Below are 26,654 nucleotides of genomic sequence, written 5' to 3'. Positions count from 1 at the left end.
CAACAAAGCTAAAAATTTTTTTTCATTGAGTTTACTGGTACTTTTTAGTATACAGTAAGTGACATTCATCGTTGGGATCTTGTACCTTTACATGACAGATCTTGGTCCTCATTTTTTCCCCCATACCCCTGCCCTCCCTTCACCCCTTCCTCCCTTCCCTAGTTACAAAGACTTTGTTTCCATTTTTTCCTTTTCTCGCCTTTTTTCTTTTTCCTTATTTCTTTTTCCCTACCCTTCCCACTTCCCCTACACTTTTAGCCCTTTTCTTCCTATTTCACATTATCAGTTATACAATTTGGATCTTATTTACAAAATTTTTAATGGCCGTGAGACTTGCTACATGCTTTTGCGTGATGGTCTGAGCTCATGAGAATGTCCTAGCTGCTCACTTAGGACTTTGCAAACAGCAAGATGTCTTTTCCTAAGGGCATCCTTCATTCTGCTCAATTCCATGCATCACAGTGCTTGGGATTTCATATTATCCTGCAATCCACTGGTTGCCGCTACCAACAACATCAGAAGCCAGTTACAGGATGGCTTTTTATAATGTCAGGCGTTAGAAAGAAAAGTGGACAAGCTAGCTCGTCAGCCAAACATCTGTATTCTTGGCAGTGAAGGTCAAGATATCTTGCTTATAACTCACTGTGTTCTTTCTGACTCATGTGAATAACTGACATCAGTTAAGTACAAGAAGTACAATTTAGTGAGTTTTTAAGTTTTTCAACTTATGCAACATTTTAGAAAGGTTTTTATTGAAATTTTGTGATAATGTATAGGCCTCCAATGAATCGCGTTTAAAACTTGAGATTTCCCACATTTCTCCCTCGCCTCTCCTCTCTCTCTCTCTCTCTCTCTCTCTCTCTCCTTCTTTCCTTCTTCTTTCTGCCTTTCATCTTTCTCCAAAAGTGGGTATTGGATTCAGGACCTTTGCATTGAACTAACCCTTTTTAAAGATTCTTTATTATGAGATAAGGAGGTCATTAGTTTGCTCAGGTTGAGCTTGAACTTGTGATCCTCCTGACTCAGCCTCTCAAAATGTTTAGGTTACAAGCACGAACCAGCATATCTGGATCCAACATCTTTATTTTTATAGTCTCTGTTTTATTGGCAGAAATACATGGATCTTTTGGTTTCTACTACCTAAGTTCTCCATGAAGTAATATTCTGAACAGTAGTATCAATAAGAATGCCAATAATAGTAATAATGCTTAAAGTATTATTACTATTTAAAAACAATGATAATAAATGTGATGACCATTAGTTGAGTATTTACTAAGTGTAGTGTCATACAAATACCTCCTCTCATTTAATTTTCTTGGCCAATGGAAAAATAAAAATAAATGTGACTTTTCTTCTTCTCCTCATGATACCCATGAGGAGAAAGAGGCTCCGGGAGTTAAAAGAAAATAGTAGGCATTGATGCTGGGACTCCAACTCGGGCTTATCTAACTCTGTTCTTACTGTGTTGAAGCTTTTAAGCATGCACCATGGGCAATACAGAACCGAGAGTGCCAGTCCTCCCCGATCACAGGGAATTTCGGAAGCTCCATTAAATCAATCTCACTGCTCATGTAGACTAAGCCATGCCCACTACACGTTTGCTAACACCCACAAACTGCAGGAACCTTCGAGAGTTGCAACTAATGCTCACTTTTAAGTACCCTTCCTGTCCTTACAGAATGTAGCTTGTGAAGAAAATAAGACTTAATCAGCTGGCGTGGCTCACCAGCACCTAATAAATTCTGGAGCCTAATGACCCACAAATTGCTTTTCTATTTGAATTATCTTTGAATTATGCTCAGAGATGAGCAGGAAAATTTCTTCTTCGCTAGGGCTGCATTAAGGCCAAATGTGTTAGTTCACTGAATCATTCTTCAGACACAACTTTAAAGGGAAATATGTAGCTATTTTGTTATCTCAGACAAATAAGCAGAATAAAAAGAAAGTAATGATGGGTCACGGGGTTTAGCACAGAAAACACTGCAGGCCTTTGATTGCAACAAAATGTACCAAACATTGCCGGTTTCAACAGAAGGTTATTTTGTCATTATTTAGTAAAGATTTATTCTAACCAATTTACCAACTATCTCCCTAGCAGTAGCTCTTTCTATTTATAGAGAGATTGTGACCATAAGTGTCAAATGCTGGCTGGCTGTCCCAGCCCATGCCAGGTACCTGTTTTTCCCTGCCTTTAGGAGCTCCTTCTGATCCCTTCCTGTCCAAGGAGAGCCTGGTCTACTACTCAGGCCTCCTTTGCAGAGGGAGCCCCTTCATCCAACCATGAAAGGAAAAAGCTGTCTCAGAGCTCTAGAGGCAGTAAAGTGAGTCAGTAGGAGTCATACCAGCAGCAGGGCTTCATGTCTTGCAGAATGATGTCACTGCTCAGGTCTAACAGTGAGAGCATTTAACAAAGAGGAAGGCAATTGGGCGCAGCTACTGACAAGTGAAGAGAAGAACCGGCAAAGAGGAGACCAGGAGACCGGTCACAAAATGAGCTTAAGTCTGTGTTATGGATTCCCTGGTGCTTTAGGCACCTTGCTTTTCTTAAGCCCAGAGCAGGGCAGAGAGCAATACAGAGGGCATGATATGGGCTCTTTTCTTGGCATCTATGAAGTGGAACAAAAGGAATCCAGCTCACAAAGAAAGGAGAGGCACAAGATACCTTCCATAGTCCTCTAAGTTTTAATGCCTCATGTCAAGGAATTTGATTTTAGGCTCAGTTCATCTTCAGAAAAAGGTGCTTAAGAATATTTTAAGACAGGTTAATTGGCTAACTTCTATTTTTTTCAAATGGAAATCTGCTCTCAAAACAAATTATAATTTCATTAAAAACAAAGCTCCGTAGTAAAAGTGCTGGAAGAAACCGTCATGCTAGATTATTATATGAGATTTCTATTTTAACTGATTCATCCCGGAAGCACAATCTCAGCTTCAGGCACTAATATCATTAGAATTAACTTCTAGAAACGATGCTAAGAAAAGATGACATACAATTAGAACATGGTATTTATAGTTATAGAAGCAGTTGACACACCTCAGGTGTTGCAGAGAATGAAAACAGCTTTTTCTTTCTCCTCCCTGGATCAAAACACAGTAATTTAGTAATTTCTAAAAGTTTTGATTTGATTTTTATTTTAGTCATTTCTTCCAACATTTCAATGTCACAATGTTAAATGCTTTGTGTACCTGGCGGTCCTCCAGAGGATGTGGGTAGTATGAGAACCCAAATGTTGTCCCAGTCCATTTTCTGTGGATTACAGGGTCCTCCAGAGCATATTATTTCCTATGCAGGGGAAAGCGTTGCTTAACTTTTTTCTGAATAATTCTCAAAATCAAATTTGTGAGTTTTCAGGAGAGATGATCCTCCCTCCTGGATGGGTGATGGAAAACACAACCTGAGGGGCAAACATGCATATAATTAGCATAAAACATGTTAGCATACAGATGTCTTTAAAATAATAAACAACAGAAAACTAAAATACTTATCCCCAAAAGAAAGTGACGAGAAAATATGAAACTACTGTGTACTTCTTGCTTGACAACCCTAGCCTGAAAACCAAACAGAGCAGTCTCATTCAGAGAAGGGTGCAATGTCTAGGGAGATGGAAAAATCACTTTCCAACTCCTTCTGCTTTGATTTATTTTGCTTTTGATCACCACATGGCTATTTTCTATCCTTCACCGCATACCACCCCTTCTCTCTCTAAAAGAGAAAAGAAAAATTACAGGAAAGCTAAGTATCTTCCTCTCTTTTCCTTTAAAAGTTGCCACCATGTACTTGCAGACAGTGTTTCTTTTTCTTTTTCTTTTCTTTTTTTCTTCCTTTTCTTTCATCCAGCTTTCTGTTTTTCTAGATGGTGCACCAAATACTGAGTTTGGTGATTCGATGACCAAGAAGACTGAGGGGCCTCGATTTAAGAGTGAGGTGGGGGTTGGTGTTTTTAAACACTTAAATCATTGTCTCCTTATATATTTTAAATAGGTAGCACCTAACAGGATGGTAAAGTAGCTTAGGATGGATGATGTGGGAGGGAGAAGCAAATCTTTAGTCATCCTCATCTTAAAGTCTGACATGGGCATGTTTAGAAAAGTCGGGAGATCACACTTAGCTTTGGTTTTCTCTTTTATAAAACAGTGATAAGGGAGTTGGCTTGTCTAGGCTGTTGTGAGAATTGGAGAATATATATGGAAAGTGACTAGGACATGGTAAATGATCAACAGAGGGAGCTCTGTTCACATCCCTCAATGGCATTAATGAAGACTCCACGATTTTGTCATTCTAGGATTTGGTAGGCCAACTACCATCCCACTTCCGCTTTGTATTTATGTGGATTTGGATAGACCCAAAGAAGTCTACTGAGGAATGACGTCATAAAAGATGACGTCTTCTTCTGGATCTGTGGTGGCATGGAATTATGAAGGAGTGATTTAAATTGCTCTAGAGACTGTAAGGTTGAGAAAATTAAAATCCTAACATTATAACTCATCTCCATGAGAGTAGGGGTTTAAATTTAAATTTAAACTGTGCAAAACCTGATAGGAAGTGTAAATATTTTATATGATTCAAACGAAGCAAGGATTTGCCAACCACACCTCAAATTACCTGACACAGGTGAACTCCTTGAGCAAGCCCCATGTTGAATAGTTGAAACACAGTGTGCTCCTCTCTAGACAGCATGTACATTATCTCAGTCCTTTTGATATTTAGTTATTTTTGATGGCCATCTGTTTAGAAATTAAAACACAAAGAGAGTTTCTCTAATAATACCATTTGATTTTCTCAATTTACTCTCAACTTTGAACCCTTTCTTGATACTGATTATTGAACAAATGTGCGTCTTGATCTCTTGGCATAAAAATGAGAAAGGAAACCCTTTTTACAGATTAGTAAATTCTGTAGGGAGTTGAAAGTCTTGATATGTGTCCCTTTGTTCTCTTCTGTGCAGCACAGGTCTTGAACCCACCCTTCCTTATCTCACACTTCCCCACATGTGAGCAGTTCCATTTCCATGAAAATCTGCACATCAATTCTTTGTTGTTAAGATTATTGTTACTTTTTAAGTATACAGTACAGGTACATTCATCGTTGGGATCTTGTACCTTTACATGATGTATCTTGTTTCTTATTTTCCCCATTCCTCTGCCCTCCCTTCACCCCCTCCACCCTTCCTTATTTACAAAGACTTTGTCTCCATTTTTTCCTTTTCTCATATTTTTCTTTTCTTTCCTTCCTCTCCCCTAACCTTCTTACTTCCCCTGCTCCTTTAGCCCTTTTCTTTCTACTTCACTTATCAATTATACAATTTGAACCTTATTTACACTTTCAGTTTTTCACACCAGAGAAACTATTTGGTATTTTCATGTGTGTCCTATTTATTTCACTTGAATATGGTCTCAATATGCATCCACTTATCTATAAATGTCTCGTTTCTCATTTTATATGGCTGAGTAGTATTCTATTTTGTAAACAAAGCAAAATAAAACAGACCACATCTTCTTTATTCAGTCTCCAGTTGATGGGCAACTGGGCTGTTTCCAAGTTTTAGCTGTTACAAACTATGCTACTATAAACATGGGTGTGCATATATCACTGTTGTATGATTCTTTTAATTCTTTTGGAAAGATACCCAGAAGGCACATGGCTGGGTCAAATGGGACCTTTAATCCTAGTTTTCTGAGGTATCTCCATATTGAGTTTCACAGTGGTTGCTCCAGTCTGCACTCCCACCAACAGTGGAGAGGGGTTCCTTTCTCCCTACAACCCCACCAGCATTTGTTATTGGTTGATTTCTTGATAGCAGCCATTCTTTCTGGTCTACCCATCAATTCTTGAAAGCTTATATTGCCTCATGAATACCTTAATCCCCACCACTGACACATAATAATGAACTCCCATAGGTATTTTTTTTGACAAATTCATTGCCTAGTTGAATTTAAGATAAACACATTGCAGATAAATTTTTACTTCTATGCATGTACACAGATTAATGGTTCTGTGTTTACATTTTCCTGTTTAAATGTATCTCCTTGAGCCTATGTCTTGAGACAAACACCATGTTGTGGGCATTCCTGCTGAATGTCATTTAATTCTCATCTTTCTTATTCACAGGGAACTAATAGAGGCCCAGTTTATTGCCCTTTGAAGCTAGTTTTTAAAAGAAAATATTTAGAAAGACACACTCCAGTAAATAAACAAAAAGCTTAGCATTTCTTTGGCTTTCAGGATTTGCAAATACTTTGATTGCCTGCATGCTTCTGAGAATGGCTCCTCTTGCAAAGAAAGGCAGGCCCAATAATCACATCAATACATATGTATACAAGCAGTAATATCAAGGCTCTGTAGGTCCCATGGTAAGGTAAAACATATTTTTTTCTGCAATCCAAAACGAATCTGAGGCTCTACCAATTTGTTCCTTTAAGAATATTTCAACATTTCACAGGGCTTTGTTTTTAATACTAAAGATGTACAGATGCTTTTGTTCTATAGTTGGTTTAAGAATTTAAAACAATACAAAAGGAATTCAACTGTTTCCAGTCAATTTACAGTAGTTATTTTAGTTCAGCTGGTTGCTTTTTCTTCATTTAAAAATCTGTGGTTAAATATGGAGTATTTTACAGTCAGATTGGAAAGAAAGAAGTTAAAATATTCCTGATTGCAAGCATAGGATCTTGTTTATAGAAATTCCTAAAGACTCTACCAGAAAAAGTTAGAATTAATAAACAAATTCAGTAAGTTTGCAAATACAAAATGCATATATAAAAATCAGTAGCACTTCTATGCACTAACACAAAACTATCTGAAAAAGAAATCAAGGAAACAATCTCATTGATAATAGGTATTAAAAGATTTTTTAAAACCCTGCAAATAAATTTAATCAAAATACCTATACACTGAAAGCCATAAAACATTAATGAAAGAAACTAAAGGAAGCACAAATAAATGGAAAGGTATCCCATGTTCATAGATTGGAACAATCAATGTTAAAAGGCCAAACTGTCCAAAGTGAATTAAAGATTCAGTACAATCCTTATCAAAATTCTAATAACATTTTTCACAGAAATAGAAAAAATTTTTAAGATTCATATAGGACCACAAAAGACCTCAGTAAATAAAATAATCTTGAGCAAAAAGAACAAAACTGGAGGCATCAGAACACACAGCTTCAAAATATACCGCAAGACTAAGGCAATGAAAATAACAATGTATGCACATAAACACATACACATAGAACAATGAAGTATGTTAGACAGCCTAAGATAAACCAACCCATTAACAGTCAACTGACTTTCAGCAAAGGTGCCATGAATACACAATGGAGAAAGAACAATCTCTTTCAATAAAGGAAACTGGGAAAACTTGACATCCATATTTAGAAGAGTGAAACCAAACCATAGCCTGTACCAAATAGAAAAATCAACTCAAAATGGATTAAAGACTTAAGTGTAATAACTAAATGTAAAACTGAAAAACAGTTTTAGAAGAAAACATAGAAGAAAACATAGGGGAAAACCTCTATGACATTGGTCTGTGCAATAATTTTTTGATGCCAAAAGTTTTTGGACACCAAAAATACAGGCAATGAAAGTAAAAATGAATAAATGGAGATTACATCAAACTAAAAAGCACCTGTACAGCAAAGGAATCAACCAACAAAGAAAAGAGACAACCTATGGAATAGAAGACAATTTTTTGCAAGACATATATAAGTGGTTAACATCTGAAACATAAGAATCTCAAATAACTCAGGAGCAAGAAAAAAATTAAAACAAAGGCAAAGGACCATTGAAGAGAGAGTTCTCAACAGAAGACATACAAATGGCCAACAGATACATGAAAAAAATGTTCAACATCCTTAATTACCAGAAAAAATACAAATTAAACTGACAATGAGCTGTCACCACACACCTGTCAGAATGATTATTATAAAAAAATGAAAGATAACACATTAGCAAAGATGTGGAAAAATAAGAACACTTGTATATCCTTGGTGAGAATATAAAGTAGTACAGACATTATACAAACTAGTATAAAAGTTCCTCAAAAAACTGAAACTACCATATGATCTTGCAATCTACCATATGATCTAGCCATCCACATTTGGTGTAAATCCAAAGGAAATGAAATTAGCAAGTCAAAGAGAGATCCCACTTCTATGCTAAGAGTAGCATTATTCACAATGGCAAGATATGTAATTAACCAGTCATACATATACATTGGTGGATGTATGAAAAAAGAAAATGTAGTATCTATCCACAATTAAATATTATTTGGCCTTGAAGAAGTAGAAAATTTGTATTTGAAGCAATGTATATGAACCTAGAGACACATTAAGTGAAATAGGCCAGGCACCGAAAGACCTCAATTCTATAAGGAATCACAGAGTAGAAGGATGATTACTAAGGGCTGCAGGGGGGAGGTGGGAGGTAGGGGTTGAGGAAATGTTGTTCCAAGGACACAAAATTGTAATTAGGAGAAACAAGTCTAAGAAATCTACTGTATAATGAAGTGATTATAGTTAATATTGTATTATAGTCTTGAAAATCTCTGGGAGTATCAAGTTTAATGTCTCACCACAAAGAAGAAAGATAAGTATATGGGGTAATGTATAAGTTAATTAGTTTAATTTAAATTGTTATTAAGATTTGTTATCATATACTTAATATTGCTAAGCATTTTATAACCGTTTTCTCAGTTAGTGGGGGCAGAAATTAGTATCCTACCACATTGGGCACTACCGAGACTGCATATGGTATAAAAGAAATCAATAGGATTATGTAAATCCAAATAAAGATATTTTAGTTTTGAACTGGATTTCATAAACTGATTTATTCAGGAAAGGAGGTGATGTAAGAAGACCGATTTGGCCTTTTGGGCCAAGTGCAGAAGGTAACAGGGAGATAAACTTTTGAAACAATACTGCTGTATGGGTTTATAATAGGAAATGTTTCAAGGAAATGTGCAGGTGGCAAGCACAATTCATAATTCTAATGAAGATAGGGTATCTCTGGCAATGCAGCTCTATTCCCCTTCCCTGAAAATTGTGTCATTCTTCTGAAGTTACATTAATGATTACATTCTCCATAGTATTCAGTCTATGTATCAGGAAATCATTTCACCTGTTCTTAGGGAATTTATAATTCCAGTTTGGCTTCTCCAGTTTTTGCCAGTACTCATCTGGGATGAAGCCAATGTCACTATGTGGGTTCTGTAGTCAAGGACACCAACCAATTTTTATCATCAGCCAACCCAAACCCAAATTTCATTATTTTATCACAATGTGTGCAAGAGTGGACTTAAGTAGCCATGAACAAGCCAAGATAAAATCCCCACTGCCAATTTTTCCACTTAGCTAGCCGTATGCTTTGGGCATGTTAACACAATATCTTAACTAGTGCAGGCACCAGGAATGTTTATTGACAGGATTAACCATCTAGCTTCCTTTCCTTTTCTTCTTTTTCATTAAGAGATAAGAAGGTAGGAAAATGAATGAAGAATGCAATACAAAATAGGAAAAGTGACTGTGTAGATTGTTCCATCTTAGAATAAATCAGGAGTTTGGGTTGAACTGGATATCATTTTTAAGCATCATCGTATAGAACTAATAGATCATAGTTATGGGATGACCTTTTGCTGATTGAAAAGGTAGATAAATTCTTGAGGCAGCTTATTTTCAAACCCTGAGGGCTACATTTTGACCATTTGAGGTACAGGTCAGATCAGTGGGTTTAATCCTGGCTCTATCACATAGTATTTGTACTTTAGTTTTCCCATTTATAAAATAGAACAAGAGCCCCCACATTAAAGGGTTATGGTCACAATTAGAGGTAAAGTGATGAGAAGAGAGGTCTGCACACTCTGAACACTACCTCATCTTCACTCTCAATCTTATGTTCATTATTTAGGAAACAAAATCATTGTGTTATCCTGCCTTCAGTGCCAGGAAGAATTGCTCTCATTGCACTGCCTTAGTGATAGCTGATTTATTCATTATCATATAGAGTGTTCACTCCGTGCCAAACACTACAGTGTGAAGCAGCAGAAAAATGTCCGGTCACGATAGGGTTTACACCATAGGGGGATGGTAGATAATAGATTTAAAATATAATGTTTGCAGTTGCAAGCACTACAGAGAAAACTAAGAAAGTGTGAAGAAATGTAGAAGAGTTGTTCCTCTGTCCTCACACTCGATCCTATTTGACAAAACAGCTCAGTGCAGGCCCTTGCTTTTACCCCAGAAGGAACTCTCACGCTGGCATTCTAGGTAACTGCTTCACTGAAACCCCAACCATTTGGATGTAACAAAAAATAATCCAACATATGAACACATCCAGATAGACATATGTACGCTGGTTTTCTAAAATGTAATGTGTACGTAATTTCCCGAATGGCTGGTTGTCCCATCCATCTGGTCTTATTTCCATAGCGCTTGAATGTACCACGAGGATATAAACCCTAAAAGCTAGAAAACAGAATTTAAATACCCAAACACACATGAGGTGTGTTTTCAAAAGCAGCAGACCTCAAGCTAGCACTGTGGAAACTTCATTAAATCCTCAGCCACAGCTGAGAGTGGCTGAGACTAAGCATAAAGGCCACAGAACATAAAAGACATTCCACAGCAGACCTCATTAAGTGGGCTTAAGACAAGCTTGACAGGCTCCTGACAAAAATCTAATTTGGATTTTCTGGGCATAAGAACCCTGAGCAAGTCCAAATACACCAAGACTCTACCTTGTACGCTATCAGAAAAGGCAACAACTCAGTGTCAATTAGGGGCATGGAGCTCACCAGTCAAAAGCCAGAGATGGATGCTGTCCTGTTTAACCACACTGAATAGGCAATTGTGCTTTGTGTGCTTTGCGGCTTGGACATGCATCCCATTTAAATTGCACAGATGTTGTAGGTCCCTGAGAAAGAATGGTCTCCAGGGAAATGTTCATCGGGCTGCCTATCTTGGACAAAGACGTGGCTAGATCTGGACAGCACTGTACATAAAGCATTTTTGCTATTGTTTGCCCATTCTGCCAAGGCCCCTTCCTACTTCTAAATTCCGACAACACTTCTGGAAATTGGATGAAGGTAGATTACACTTCCCCACCCACCATATTCACATGCGCTGGGTGCTCTAGCCGTGTGCATTTCAGACCCTCTAAGTGCTTTTACATCCTTGACTAGAGACACATTCACTTTCATGAAATAATAATGCCAGCACGCGCGTGCGCTGAGCACAGTGGGAAGTAGCTTAAAATATTATTAATACCCCTATAAACTATGTTATAATCAACTCAAATCATGCAACTCTTCAGGAAGCTAGAAAGTCACATAATTTGCTCCACTTCTAATTAGTGGTGAACCAAGCTCATCTGACTTCCACGCTCCCATCTGTCTTCCACTACCCAGCACATAAAAGAATAAATGGTCGTTGAATGAATTGGTGCATTTCTTAATACATTTAAAATTAAAAGGGGGAGAATTTACTAGGCTATACTGCTACTGCAATAACAGATGTGCTACCATAGAACACTTATTTAGAATCCTCAAAGTCACTGTTCCTTGTATTTTCTAGGTCCCCACAGTGCCTTTCTATGTACTGCCTCACAAATAGAAGGTGTTTGTAAGATATTTGTCTAATCAGTAAATTATTTTAACCAGCACAAAAAAATTATAAACGGGTGTAAGATGACTTTTCAGAGGACATTTTCCCTCTCTTGTGACTAACTCTTTACAAGAAGAAAGCATAGATGTGCTTCTTTTTCCCACCTGAATCTGGCTCCATATACTACTTTCTTCAGAAATCCCCCCACGTTTTCCCACGTTTAGATCTCTGGGCCTTTTTCCAGGCCTAAGGGAAACCTCGGTTCCTATTTCCACACAAGGCATAGTAATATCACTGGAGACTGTAGTGTTTAACTACTGTAAGCAATATTAACGAATCAGAATATTCTAATCAATGCGTATCGAGGGGCAACTCATTCCAGAGAATGTCCTGGATCTCCCAAGATACTGATTCTTGGGCTCTGTGCTCAGAGGTGGCACTACTTGTGTAGGCCTTTACTGCGCCACTATTCCACAGACAGACATTGTTAGCTTCTTCACCAGATCGTCTGAAAAAAGAATCCAGGTTCTAGTCTCCTGCCTTTTTTCTTCTCTGTTCCTCACTGCAGGAAGAGAGCTTAGGTTAGTCACTTGAGAAGGCAGTACCACTTATTCCTTGCCGTTGCCATGAAATTGCATAGGATAATGGGTACAGAATTATTTTTGAGCTGTGAAATGTTAGATCGCTATTAGAAATTATTGGAAAAAGAGGCAGCCAGAAGTTCATGTGCCGTATACTTTCAGGAAGCCAGCTATTTCATTTTGTCCTTCAATATATGTTCAAGGGCTGATCAAAAAATAATGAGGAATGCTTAAATTTTAAAAAATTATTACAACCGTTTACAGTGTAAATGACACTTTGCTATTATTCACCTCAAAGTACACCCTCGTGCTGCAAACACACTTAATCTCATTGTTCTTCGCACTTTCTGCAGCGGTTCTGGAAATCCACTTTAATGAGTGTCTTTCCAAGGTGTATCCAAGGCCAGGAATGTAGCTCAGGGGCACGGCCACCTACATGGCAAGTGTGGGGCCCTGCATTCCATTCCATTCCCGTATCAACCCCCCCAAAAAAAAACAAACAAGAGAGGTGTATCCAAAAGTATGGCGAATGCTACTTCTGACTGCCACCCAATAAAATTCAGGCTTATAAAAACATGACAGGGTGTCCTCATCTGCCTTCTTCATCAGATCTGCTACTATGGGACTTCTAGGTCTTCCCCAAAGTTAAAACGACCATGAAGAGCAAATGTTTTGAATTGGTACAGGATTTCAAGGCAGTCAGGGCATTGCATGTACATACACCCAGGAAAAAGAACTTCCAGAGCTGCTGCAGGAAGTGGCAAGAAAAAAGAAAAGATACATGTGTTTGAAGACAGGGGCTTAACAGAAATGTATCTTTGACCGAAATAAGTTTTTTAATGAACACACTGTATTTTTCAATCACACCTCAAAATACACACACACATTCACACACTTCACACATACCTATGTATAGGTAAGAAGCTTTACTGGAAAAAAAACTTGAAGTAAGTTAATGAGTGCTACCTTTCAAAATATTTCAATGGCCTGTGTTGGTTTCTGACACTGATCTGTATTTTATGTAGTAGAGTAGTTACAGCTGCTACCTTCCTCTGAATGTTCCTGGGTTAAAGCATTTACATACAATATGTAATTTATTCTTCGTGTCACCACTACAAGTGGCTATTATATCTCTGCTTTGAAAATAGGTAAACTAAAATCTATGAGATAAGAAAATACCCCAAAGTTACTCTACTAGAAAACGATAGTGACAAGAGTCTGAATTTAAGTCTACCTGTCCACAAAGCCTTCATTACCAATCCAAATCTCACTCAGTTAATGTTCACATTAATGCCAGTGTAGCGCGTACACTCTGTCCAAGAAATAAATTTCAGTGTGTCTCATCCTTTGGGAAATGTGAGAGTTCCTTGGATCGGAACATAAAGCAATACAAAATGTACAGCTTTCTCAAAATAAGCAGGACCTTTAAAACTTTTTAAGTGCCCTCCAAAGGTTCATGGTCCCTGGATTAAGTGATGTACCATATCTTACAATGTAGGCAACTGAAAGGTACAAATGGGATTAATGGGCAGGCATTTTGTTCATCTGCAGCCCCTGTTCATTCCAGGAACATTTCTGAAGCCCTACTCCGCGTGTTGGAATTCCTGAGAAAAACGGTGCGAAGGGAGAGCGGAGGGCCTAACCAAGGAAGTAGAAGAATTCCCTCAGGAAGCCTGAGTTCTGTCCTTTGGAAAGGAAACCAAAATACTCGAAGCAGCGAGAGTCAAATTAATCTTAGAATAGATTAGCCGTACTTAGAAGTAATAAAACTAAAGCAAAATTTCTTCAAAGGATTTAGTCCTTCAGCATTTAGCTCAGTCAGACTTGCCTCCCCCACGTGCCAATTAGAGTTCAAAGAAAAGATTCATACACCTCATTTGCAGATCCATTGAACCCTGGGCACAGTGATAAATCCTTAATAAGTCAGAAAGATAGCTATATTTACTCTTAAAATTAACTAATTTGCGCACTGAGGTTAAATGATTTGCCTCAAGACAATTCATCGGAATGTCTGATAAAACTCTGCAGTCCCATTTCGGATTCGACACCCCTGACCTGCTTTCCCTTCTTAAAGTTACCGTGCAGAAGTGTTCGTAGGCGTCAAGAGAGATCCCGGCGCAAGACGAGTTCACGTCGATACATGAAGACGAAGCAGCTTTTCCTAATTTCTTTAGAGAAACTCTGGATGAAGAATGACAGGCTGTGGTGGTTAAGCTTAATTGTGTCAACCTGACGGTCTCTGGGACATAGGGAATCAGTAGGGCACACTGCTTGGTGCGTCTGGGTGGCTCACGGAGGCGTGGCTCTGGTAATATAACCGGTCCCTTGCCCCTGCTCTCTGCACTACTCCCCTGCTTGCTTCCTGCCACCATGAACTAATCAGCTTTGCTTGCCACACCCTCCACGTGTTGGCACGATGTTTCTGCATTAGCACCAGCCGGTCGTGGTCAGCCAGATTAAACCTCTCCTCCTCTTGTGGGTATTGGGTACTGTGTCTCAGCACCAAGCATTATGTTGTACAGAATGGATGGCTCCGCTTTCGGTGAGGATTTTTCTTCCTTTGCCAATGTCCTAAAAGTAGACTAAGGTTTCTGTTTTGTTTTGTCTTTTTGAGAAATTGCTTTAGCGAGCACAGTAGTACAGAAAGTAAACACCTCTGACAGTGGAACTGGTGTGTGCTAGAATGTAGTGTCAAACTTGCACTGCTTGCTTGGGTGAGGTATGTACACACACAAAAAAACACATATGAACGCTTTAGTTTTCTGGTGCTGAATTTCTTGGACTAGTCGTAGGACATTCCATAAGTTACCTGTAGCCATTGAGAAATAAAACTTTCCAAGTTTTCTCCTCAGAGAATATAGAAGTTCATTTTAAGCACTTTTGGAAGGAGTGATGCTAAAATGATAATGAAAATCAACATGAGTCTGAAGATGACTTTTACAGCTTTCTTCCCCTAAAAGTACACCACTGGGCCGGGGATTTAGCTCAGCAGTTCCGTGGCCTGCTTTGCAAGCGCAAGGACCCGAGTTCAATCCCCGGTACCAAAAAAAACAAAACAAACAAACAAAAAGTACACCACTAAATAGTCACAACTACGACATACATAAACTTCATTTTAAAAATACTTTGATCCATTTCATGGATTGGATAGCAAATAGCAACATTGATATCGATACAGAAAACAGAATGAGTGGCTCACATCTCTTCCTTTCATCCCTCCCTCCCTCCCTCCCTCCTTCTCTCTCTTTCTTCCCTCCTACATTCGACTGAATCTATTTCAAGAACCTCATGTTTTCCTGGGCCATATAAAAGTATTTTCATAGAAAAAATATGACTACAACAGAGTCATCGGTGCAAATTTCTTATCTTTACTATTAGACACCATTGTAAGTGTGCTAGATTGCAACCTATCTTAGAACTCAACTTTGGGGCTAGAAATTAGCATAATTGAAATAATTCAATTTTGGGTAATTATAATTCTCACTTAAACCTAAATTAAATATGCCAAACTATAATTATGTTTGAATTTGCATTGGAGAAATTATCCCCATTTCGCTCATGGCATCTCAAAATATCTAGTAGGGGATTGTGAGCCCTTCAGGCTGAGTCAAGAGGCCTTATCTTCACAGCCTTTGGGAAGAGGAGACTTATTATGCACTAAGCACAGTTATTTAGCCTCTTGGGAAAAGGAATACGGTCCACTCCTTCTGCACTACATGATGCACAGAATTTGTACTATAATGTTCAGATACCTCTAAGTTACAGTGCCATTAATACGTGTAGAATGACAGAACAGACGGGAAAAGATTAATGCTTTCTTTGGAGAGAAACCTTAAGCAAAGCAGGTCATGTTTTAGGGTAAAGGTAATGTGAATTGAGGACACAAAAAAAGGCCATAACATTTCAAACCAGGCACTAGAAAATGAGCACTGCTTTGTGATCCGTTAAAATGATTAAAGATTCAAGACAATCTAAAGGTACTGAGTGCTCACCCTTCAGCCCTGCAAGGTGCTCAATGAGTGTTAAGAATCCTAGGACCGGGTCAGGGATTTAGCTCAGCGATTAGGTGGCCTGCCTTGAAAGTGCAAGGACCTGAGTTCGATTCCTGGTACCCCCCCAAAAAAAAAGAAAAAGAAAAAGAATCCTAGGATCAAATCTCCCTTGAAGTTATTTACTTGGGATGCAAAAAGAAGACACCAAAATAAAATGCCACTAACTTTTCTGAGGTAAGACTAAATTAATTATGTGAGGAAACAGGCAAGATGGTTTCTGTACCTCTTTGGGACACCAGCTGGATATGGTCTGTGAATGTATGAGTCAGAGAATAGATGAGTGTGTGTGTATAAGTTTGACATAACATCAAAGCACACAATGAGTTTCTTACAAAAACATACGAAAATTTCTCCAGTCAAGTAAAATATTCATACTAATAACAGAATAAGGCAGAACGATCCTGGCTGACATCCCATCTGTTCTTATGAATTAAATTTAGAAATCATATGTAATATAGACATTTCTGTCTGAATATCATGCAACCCTGACACATCCAGGCTTTCATTAGAAAGCTCTACAATGTGACTTGAATAACAATCTGTCTTAGCTAATTAGTATTTTCAGTTTAGCATATTCACTTCCAGACATATTGCTGTTTGCACATGGTAATTTAGGTAAACAGATACCATCCACAGCTGCATCAATTAACACTGCTAATCAAAACCGAATTCAGGTAATTAGGCACATTTATGCAAAAAAATGTGTAATTTGGGGGGAAAAAGCTAGATTCTTTAGTAATATGTCAATAAGTAAAAAAAAATCTCATTTTGCTTATGAAGATGAAGAATAAAGGGAGAGAAATCATCATTAATATATACATTCTGCAGACAGAGTAAAATTCCTAAATTGTCTCTATCTTTAATTGGCCTGTATTTTCAGAAATTGGATCATATTTTTCATAAATGTTTTCTTCAATGTTTCCATATAGTAAAGCAGATTCACATCTGCCTAAGGGTTTAATCATCATCAAGCAAGATTCAAATGGTTAATGAAATCTCAAGTATTTATATAATTAGAAGAGATGTTGGTCAAACTTGTTCCTCTATCTTGCCTAACATCTTTTAAGGGAAGATTGGCTCAGTATGTCTGCTTCTATTATGTACTTTAATTTATTCTGCTACAAAGTACTTTCTTCTGCAATTAGAATCACAATAGTATTTTTGTATTTTTCTGCCAATAGTTTTCAGCTTTCCAAATTCTACACAATGCGCTTGACTTGCTTTCTCCTTTGTTTTCAAAATGAATATTGTGTAATATTTTTTCTGTTGTTTTACAAACATAAACTAAACTGATCCTTTTGATTAAATATTATAATTAGTTCAGGATAAAAATCTAGTTTAGCTGTTGTTAGCTAATAAGTCGCTAACTAGTGACTAATAAATTCTGAGTGAAGGGACATTCATAAATATAAAGTTAAGACTAAAGCAGAGAAGAAAATGGGACCATTATTAAAAAGTATTCTGAAGAAGATGCGGAAAAAGTTAGGATGAATCTATCTATCTATCTATCCATCATCTATCCATTTATCTCAACTTCTTTTCCTTACCAGACTTGAAGCTAAGGCTAATTTGTTAATGTGTAAACTTGGCTTTATAATGAAGTATTAGGTTCAGTGTCCCTTCATTTTAATGTTAAGAGCCACTTCCAACTTAACAAACATTTCCTCAGTACCTGCCATGGATTAGAAACCTTCTAAAAGCCCTGGAGAGGATACCAAGGTGGATTTAGATTGATCACAATCTTCTGAACCAACTTCAGAATTTCCAAACTAACAGAATCAAGTTTCAAAAGGTAGATAGAGTCACCAAGTAAAAATCTGTCAGCTTCAAACTCTGGACTCTTTTGAGCTCATACTGCTGAAGTTTACTGTTTGTTAACCTCAGCATCATTCTTTTATTCCTATACTAAGTCAAGAAATGAGAAGAAAAATTTTTTTTTGCCAACTAGTGCAATATCTTTTTCCCACATTGCAGTGACCCTGTACAACTTATGTTTCTACTTTAATATTTATCTAAAAAATTGCTTCCACGTATCTTTTATATGCACTCGGCACAAACAACTGGACAAGTCCTTGTGGCATAGAACCTAAAAGACACTGTGCCTATACCCAACTTCAAAATCAGAAATTATAAAATGTGGAGGTAGCTTTATCCGTGGTTTGTCAAACTGTTCACACCAATGAAATTGTGTAGGGTGGTGCAAGGGACACCTCAGACTTTAAGGTTCTGTAAAACAGAATGGCGTAAACATTTCAAATGGAAAAGAAGGAAGTGGAAACATTTTAAAACAATTTTTAAACAAGCCCCAGGACTGGGTTTTAGTAAACTTAATGACTAAAATTTGAGGAGGAAAATTTTGGTCTCCACAAAACGAGTCCACTGCGGGAGTTTACTGACTAGACATCCCAGTAGCTAATCAATAGCTCCCTAAGTCACTGCTCTTTCTTTCTCCAGACCAAAGGAGGAGATGGCTGATTCTTTCAGTGTAGTTCCTGGGTTTCAGTACATTCCTTTGTCTAGGGGAAGGGATTAAAGTTCTTTTCTAAGAATCTTGTTCTCATTCTCACCAAATTTTAACAAGGGAAAATGCGACAGGCATCACAAGAACAGCTTTGGTAAAGGAAGGGCTTGAGATGTCACCAATTTCCAAACCAGGTCAGGCCACTGATTCGCCATCCAACTTCAGGAAAATCAATGACCTCTCAGTTTGGGTTTCTGGTCCATAAGGAATGGCTCACAGTTCCACCTCCCTGTGGGGGTAGTCAGAGCATACACAGGGCTTGCTAAAGACACAGTGGCGCTGAACACAGGCCAGTGATGGCTCCAGAAATGCTGAAGCTGAATGCATCTTAGGTAAAGATAAGGTTTTTAAACAGTTCTCCAAGTTACAAAGTAGTCACCTCTATATATCTGAAGGCTCTCATATGTGGGTTTAGCCAACAGGGATGAAAAATACTTTTTAAAATTTGCATCTGTATTAACCACAAAATGGCCTTTTTCTTATCATTATTCCTTAAATAATATAGCATAACAGCTATTTACATGACACACTGTATTATAAGTGATCTAGAGATTATTTAAAATATTGAGAGGATGTGCATAGGTTAAATGTAAATAGCATATCATTTTATAGAAAGGACTTCAGCATCCACAGATCCTGGTATTATCAGGAGTCCTGGAAACAATGCAGCAGAAATAATGGAGGACCAATATCACGTATAGAGTTGGCATGATAATTTTAATACAAATCACACAGAATATATCAAATAGGCCACACACCACTATACTATGTTTGTTCATTGTATTCCAGCTCACCTGAAAACTAGTACTAGACATGTAAGCTAGAAAGTTGATGTTGAGGTATTTATTGTTTCTAGAGTATTTCTATAAATTTATCAAATAAACTAGAGGAAATAGCTCACTTGACCAATGTCAACCAAAATAATTTTACTTTAGAATGATCTGTTAGAAAATAACCTCTTGAAAAATTCACAGGAAACTTTTTTTTTAGTTTTTACTATGAAGCCAAATGAAAATTCTTATGTTTGTCACATGCCACGTCTCTTTTGTCCAGAAAAATAAAACTGCTATGGTAGGACTGGCCTCAATGTTTGTGAAATTAAATTCAATTGTTGACTCACAGTTTGCAATGGATAAGACAATACACAATGAATAAAACAACATCTTCAGTCATTTTTTCAAACTGCTGGCTTTTCAGACAAGAGGACTCCAGTTAAAATATTGGTCTATGAAAATATCAAATGAACTAATCTTGGCTTATTAATATTATTTCACAACTATAAGGGAAAATGTCAGGTCTGAGACTAGGCAAATTAGAGAGGAAACAAATGCCAGAAAACAAAGACAACATAAGGAAATAAAAATGTCTTTTACAGCACACTGAAGCAAAACAAATGATTGGATTTGGGAATTAACAAAATATAGTCATTTCCCATTACTTTTTTACCAACACTTTTCTTTTCCTCTAAAACAATATGAGGGCCAGGGATTTAGCTCAGTGGTGCCACTGCCTGCCTCACTAGCACAAGGTCCTGAGTTCGAGCCTCTGTACCTAAATAAATAAATAAATAAACAAACAAATAAATAAATAAAATGAAACAATATGAATTTTGCCTTTCCAAGCCCTAATCCTCTGTGAAAAAAGCTGATAATTAATAGCAATATAGAGGGAGATATTCTCAGGAGTTTGACACATTAGCTTTTTATTCTTAAAGAATGTTACTGTATTTGCAACAAATGTTAATACTGAAAGTCATTTGCATTAGTTCTTGTAAGAAGTCAAATAAGATTATTAAAGTAAAGAAGACTTTTGAGTTACATCTGAAGAATTAAAAGTGCATATTTGAGAGATTAACATACCAGTTGTGTTTATTCTTTAGTAAAAATAAAAACAAGTATTATCATGAAACAATTGGATTTTTAAAAGTTTGACAATTCACTATACCAAAGCTAAAGCTGATCATCCACACTTTATCAGACAAGGAACAGAATATCACATTTGTTTATATTCTGTGATGAATGCTTGTCCCACAATTAAGAATTAGCCAGTGATCCTTACAACAAACAGATCTTAGTCAAAACTTATTATTAATCTGTGCTTCAAGGTGTTAGCCAGTTCTCTGGAGGATTACAGAGTCATTTTGGCCAAATGAATAATCTCAGTTTCTCTACCACACATATTTCCTCTTGGAATTTTTCACAGGCTTAGCATGGAATCCTATCTTTCAGAAGGATGTTGAAAGCATACATGAAAAGCTTGTGAAAAAACAAACTATAGCCCCTCAGGCTTCTTAATTTTTACACTCTGATTCCTTGAACTTTTCTACCTTAACATATTCAAAATGAATTTTTTGATGAAAAGAGAGAACTAAATTACCTACGGAATGAAGAGAACCTTTATTACCATTTTAATAGTTCACGGACACATAAAAGGAACACATACTCACTGTGTGGTAGGACCTAAAACTAAGAAGATTCACTGGATTGGTATTAAAAAAAAAATTCACGCAACATGAAACATGGAAACAGGTTTTGAAGGCTTCACAAAGCTTCAAGAAAGTTTAACAAATAAAAACAGAAGTAAGCCATTAAACAGCATTGCAAACAATTAAGAGCTTGCTTCTCCTATCATATTTTGAACTTAATGAAACAATTGATTGCATCCCAAGACTGTAAGAGACCATGGGAACTGAAAGTTCAGACGTGCAAAGTAACTTTCAAGAGCTCCTTCAAGTGTAAGCACACGTTTGCAGGAGCTGTTGTGCGTGTAGATGTAACATGGTATGCTATGCAGTTTAGGTGGCTGTCCTTTGGCTCTGAGTGTCACTGCTATTTATTCCTATCTTGGACTGCTTCGCTATGAAGAAAATGCAGTTTCAGCTGTGCGTCGGACGTCCCGCTTTCCTTGGGGTGATGGGTTTGATGGCTTGGGGGAAGTGGTACTTGAAGCATTTTTCCCACATGTCCTAAACTATTTATACATTATTTCTTGATTCTCTGCCACTGCCAAAGCTGCAGCACTTCCAAAGTAGCAAATCATCCAGACACACAAAAATGAAAATTAAAATAGCAGGGCTTTAAAAATTATTATTTGAATGACATAGGACCTGCTTAGTGTTTACATTTAAATTGGACAGACTAATGCAGCTGTGGCTTTTAATTTCAGAAAGGTTAAACATCCTAACAGGGCCAGTCAGACATTAATCTTAAATAAAATTGCTGTGGCCCGGTCACCTGCAGGACAGTTATTCTTTCTCTGTTTCCATGTGGAAGAATGCATTGCACTCCTTATGCCTCACTAATCTTCTAATTCTTTACATTAGCACATTTTGCCAAAATATTAATTCCTTTGAAATTCTGTCAAGAATTCATTTCTATGCAACTGAAGAGATAATCCTATTTTAAAAGGGTGGGGGTCAGCTTTGAACAACTTTCCCGGCCCTTTCTAATCCTCAGAGGCTTTTGATACTCCAACAGAGTTCTTATGTGCCAAGTCTCAATTGCCCCCCAAAATTACACAGGTTGAAGTTAAAACAACAGTACATATTTTAAGAATTTAATTGTCTGTATTTTCTGTGATTATGCTGTCCTCTGCTTGTTTCTATTCACAATGTTCACTGTGCGCAAGAGTTATTGATTCAGAGGAAGTAAATGTTAACCATAATTGAGTAGCAGCAGCAATACTAATAAACTCACTAATTTATTCACCTGATGAATATATATCGACTGCCTGTTGTGTCTCTGAGACTGGGTGGAAGGGGAATCAAAGTTAGAGAATTTAAAAAGTCTCTATTATGAAAGTACAATTCTGTGGAAAGGATGTGTCCAGAACGTAATAAAATAATGATCAAAACTTCTACTTTCAGTTTTGCTAATCAACGTCATTACATGTGAGTCACCAAAACAAAAACAAACAAACAAACAAACAAAAAACATTAAATAAATAAGGGTTAAGTCAAGTTTTAAACGAAATTTTGATAAAGTGTTTTAAATTGTTTGGACACCTGCAGGCTTTCAAATTCATAATTCTACTATATAATTCACTATTTTTATTTGAGAAGTTGAGATTTTAAGGTCAAAATTTAAAAACTGATACATTGAGACTGTCAAGCTTCCTGTAGTCAGGAATAAAACTACGACACTATTTAAATGGACTTATTTAAAATATACATGCTGTGCCTTCCTTGGTTCTGGAATGTTTTTCTACAAGGTTTAGAAATTGCTATTCGCACAAAAGACAACAGTAACGAGCAAGAGACAAACTGTGGCTCTTTTGTCATGGTGCAGTGGCCTGGATGACCACAGAGGGAAAGAAAAGCCCTCATGTACGTCTCTGATTATGTTGCAAGCGGAGCACAGCGCATTTGTAACGGTAGTGTGACACAGCACAAATAGCCCCAGCTTGGCTTCCACACACTGCCTCCCTTTTCTATACTCCGAGGAAGTGCACCGGTAGATAACGGAGACACAAGCCTCCCCTCATCAATATTCACACTCATTAATTAGCAATATGGGAAAACTGTAATTTAGGAAACACCCCAGAGTGAGTTTGACTATTTAAACAATCGAGGCAAATCATGGCAAAAAGAAAACACAGCTATAACATTCAACGGCCAGACTGGCATTGGAGAATAGCACATCATTTTTTTAAATAGTTTTTTTTAAAAAAGCTCTAATTAATTTGCGTGAGGTTTGTAATGTTAGTCAAGACCTCAGATCCCCCACTTCTTCCTTTGAGCACTTCTTGAAACCAAAATAGAACCTCTACATATTCTAAAACTGCGTTTGCTTTTCTTTCTCTTTCTCTTATTACTGAGTTGACACTCAGAGTAAAACAAAATAACGCCTTTTGCATTATTGAGAAAGATAAATCCAGTGCTACACAATTGATATTTGTTACCAAATAGTTATGCCCAAAGCTGATAGAGATTAGCTAGACGCCACAACAGGCAAAAAAATGTTTTATATTTCATTCTCGGTATCAAAAAGCTACTTCGTCATATATTTGAATTTTTAAATTTTGCAAATAAAAACCCCGAAGCATTCAGAGAATATATAATAAATACTCACAGATCATATAGACTTTTCCATGAATCATTTCTGTCATAAAAGTAAAGAGAACCTACTGACCCTCAAACAAAAGTCTTAGTAAGAAAACCGAGCATATGGAATGATAAAATAACTTACCTTTGGTTGAGCAGGTTCGCAGTTTCTCATCTTGCCCACACAGATCTGTCGTTCCACCTTGAGCAAAAGTCGACTCTGTGTCCCTTTGTGATCTCTGTGACAGTGCCATTGTATCATTGGTAAATTTTTCTATTAAACTTTGTGGCCTGAGTAGCAACTTTGTTAATTATGATATCAGCCGGCTTGTGGGTGTGATCGGTCACCCACTTGTAAGGAAGCCAGACAAAGAGACATCTAATCATTGCAACCAGAGTAGATAAATTTTGTTTCTTTCTCATTTGTGTCATAGATTATATCCCTGCTGACCCTCTCCTCAGCCATCGACTGTCAAATTTAGATTCTGCGAGCTCCCAGCTTCCCTTTATCCCTGCCTCAGATCTGAAAGTCCTGGTTATCAGGAAGACACACGTCACTAGCTGTCTCAGAGCAGGAAAGCAATCAGGTGAATACCACTTATTATCTTGCATTGCTTTCCGAGGAGTGACAAGATTGATTTGGGACCGAGAACACATCCAGATCTCACACATGTGGCTTCTAAGCTTTTCATTCAGACGGGAGGGTATGTGAAAATTTGCAATAGGGAGGACTCCAATCCCAATGTTAAAGTCACAGGGTATTAGAAATTTAAGGAGCATTCAAAAAAATCTGTTGGAGTTTCTGTTTCAAATGCCCTGCTTTTCCTTTTCTATTTCTGTGCTGCCTTAATGTCTATGAGCAAACTGGTACCTGGCAAGTCTGGCTTCATGGCCAGGTAGTCTTAAGCCAACCCGTGCAAGCAGCATTCTGATATTATAAAGGTATTCCTGCACATTCCTTTTCATATGAAGACATTTCTGCAAGGGAGGGTCTGAAATCCTCAGGTGTGGTTATTTAACCTACAGACCTGAGAAGATAAAGTGCATGAGCTTTTTTAATAAGCTAAACTTATACAATGAGAGTAAGATGATTTGTTCTAAAATCCTACCAAAATCAGATGGGAGAGGAAAATATGGCTTCAGGAATTCTTACAAATAATAGATTTATGTCAATATTGATCTAGTATAGTTCTGAGAGTAAGATATTCTTTATCTTTCACCTCTTGTGATGATTAAAACATATAGCAAAAGAACAAAAAGAAGTGGAACTGTCAGGGGACATAGTGTTTTGTGGGACCGTGCTGAGGATAAGAAAATCTTTGATTATGACTTTAGGTAATGCGCTGTTCGGAAATGAGCTGTTTCCGTCACATTTGCTATTATAGCTATTATGGCTTTGATAACTGCCAGGGGGACCAGCACATAGTCAAGCTCGGCAAACACATGATGAAAAATGATACGTATTCCATACACGACCCTCCACAAAGCCCAGTTTATCTACTTTTAAAACTACATGATGCAAAAGTTCCCTCTTGGCCTTGTATTGGCTATTATGTATTGATTATTTATATATTCACTCAAAATAAACATTTACTTTAAAATACTTAAAAGACATCATTCTGAGGGCTGGGGATTTAGTTTAGTGGTTCTGGCACCTGCCTCACAAGTGCAAGGTCCCGAGTTCAATCCCCAGCACCAAAAAAAAAAAAAAAAAAAAAAAAAAAAAAAAAAAGACATCACTCTTTAAAGAGTTAAAATAGACCTTTCTCTGAAGAATCTCAAATAAGTGTTTCAATAATGTTCACCTCTCAAACAGATCTTAATTCACATAGCTAGAATGAGTCAAAGAGATCTTCACTCTGACCAAAAAAGGCATTTTCTCCCAGGAAATGCAAGGAGAATAAAGTATGCTACGTACATTTATTCCAGCAGAATGTATAAGAGAAAATAGACTGTCCCCAAAGAAAGAAATTAATACATAAACTTTGGTGTAGGCAGCCATTAGACGATAACATGGAATACTAAGAAGCCAACTTCATCTTGCTATTCTAAATTTTAAAAAAGCAGAATATGAAATTGTTCATATATCAGTAACTGCGTACATCTGAACAAGATCTGGAAGGAGAAACGCCAAACTTAGCAATATAATTATCCCCAGTATTCATGGGATTGGTGCCAAGACCCCCTTTAAAAGGGAAAGGTTCCAAACTGTAAGGATGTGTAAGTCCCCTGTGTAAAATGATACAGCGGCTTTACATGAGCTGTGCATATTCTCCTATAAACTTCACATCACACGTAGGTTGCCTACAATAAATAACACAATGGAAGCGCTCTGTAAGGAGTGGTTATACTGTACTATCAAGGGAATAGTAAGAAAACCTTTATTTCCAGGTTGTATTTTTTTTTCCTGGATATTTTCAATCTGTAGTTGGCCGAATCCACAGATGTGGAACTCGAAAACATAAAGGGCTGGCTGTGATATAGAGAATTAGAAAGTATTTCCCTCGGCTTCAAAAGTTTAACACCATTAAACTGTTAATCTCAAACAGTTGAATATAAGACCTTATCTATCAGATGGAGGAAAACAATAATGTTACCTGGTAGGGTAACAGCAATAATAGCAACTGAACAAAACACAAGGCTTCAGTTACAAATTATAATTTATACAGGACATTTAAGACTTTTTTTGTACTAGAGATTGAACACAGGGCCCTTGCCCTGAGCTACATCCCCAGCCTTTTAAATTTTTTTCTTAAATTTTTATTTTGAGGCTGGGGATGTAGCTCAGCGGTTCGGTGTCCTGCCTTGCAAGTGCAAGGACCCGAGTTCGATCCCCGGTACCACAAAAAAAAAAAAAAAAAA

General features: G+C 37.3%; 1 long non-coding RNA gene across 5 annotated transcripts in view; it reads right to left on the bottom strand.

The window, feature by feature from the left end:
* LOC104865581 overlaps nt 1-26,654 on the bottom strand; it is a 100,556-nt gene that overhangs the window by 10,288 nt on the left and 63,614 nt on the right. For all 5 annotated transcript variants that reach the window (XR_781211.3, XR_781210.2, XR_004517297.1 and 2 more), the window contains 2 exons: nt 4,604-4,725; nt 3,187-3,395 (listed from right to left, as the gene is read on the bottom strand). This is a non-coding gene — a long non-coding RNA (uncharacterized LOC104865581). The remainder of the gene's footprint in view (nt 1-3,186; nt 3,396-4,603; nt 4,726-26,654) is intronic.

The sequence above is a fragment of the Fukomys damarensis genome, unplaced genomic scaffold, assembly GCF_012274545.1.
Source record: "Fukomys damarensis isolate Sample0158 unplaced genomic scaffold, DMR_v1.0_HiC HiC_scaffold_15, whole genome shotgun sequence".
Classification (NCBI taxonomy): Eukaryota; Metazoa; Chordata; class Mammalia; order Rodentia; family Bathyergidae; genus Fukomys; species Fukomys damarensis.
This window is presented reverse-complemented; position numbering and strand designations above follow the sequence as displayed.